Genomic DNA, 572 nt, shown 5'->3' on the forward strand with positions numbered 1-572 from the left:
CATTTTTCCTGATTCTGATATCTGGGGTCTGCTTCTCTATTGCCCCAGACTTCTTACAGTCAGTTACACTGGTATAACATGGTAAAAAACTATTATCTATCAGTGGTTACACCCACTCTACGTGGCTATAATAACAACTCTGCAAGATGGAGGGCAACAGAGAGTCAGGACCTTGCTCTTTGTTGCTGCTGACTGAAATACCCATCATGCCTATGACTCAACAGGATGAGATTTTTTTACTGGATTGGTTGTTCTGCTGATAGTATAAGCTATCAGCTCATGACCAGAAGGTATGGAAGGATGAAACAATGATACTTAATTAAAAGGTGAAAGGAAGTATATCTCACATCAGCTGTACTTGTTTCATGTGTCTTGTCTATGCCATGCTAAGTGGCTATATGTCCTGGAATGAAAAAACTATTAAGCAACCATCATAGTCAGATCTAGGATTTTGAATCAGATGAGATGAGACATGTAGATGGTGTGGTGCATCATCCCATATAGTTTCATAGTTTCATAGTAGCTAGGGTCAGGAGGGACCTGATCAGATCATCTAGCCTGACCCCCTGCCC

This window comes from Alligator sinensis, unplaced genomic scaffold, assembly GCF_000455745.1.
Source record: "Alligator sinensis unplaced genomic scaffold, ASM45574v1 scaffold66_1, whole genome shotgun sequence".
Taxonomy (NCBI): Eukaryota; Metazoa; Chordata; order Crocodylia; family Alligatoridae; genus Alligator; species Alligator sinensis.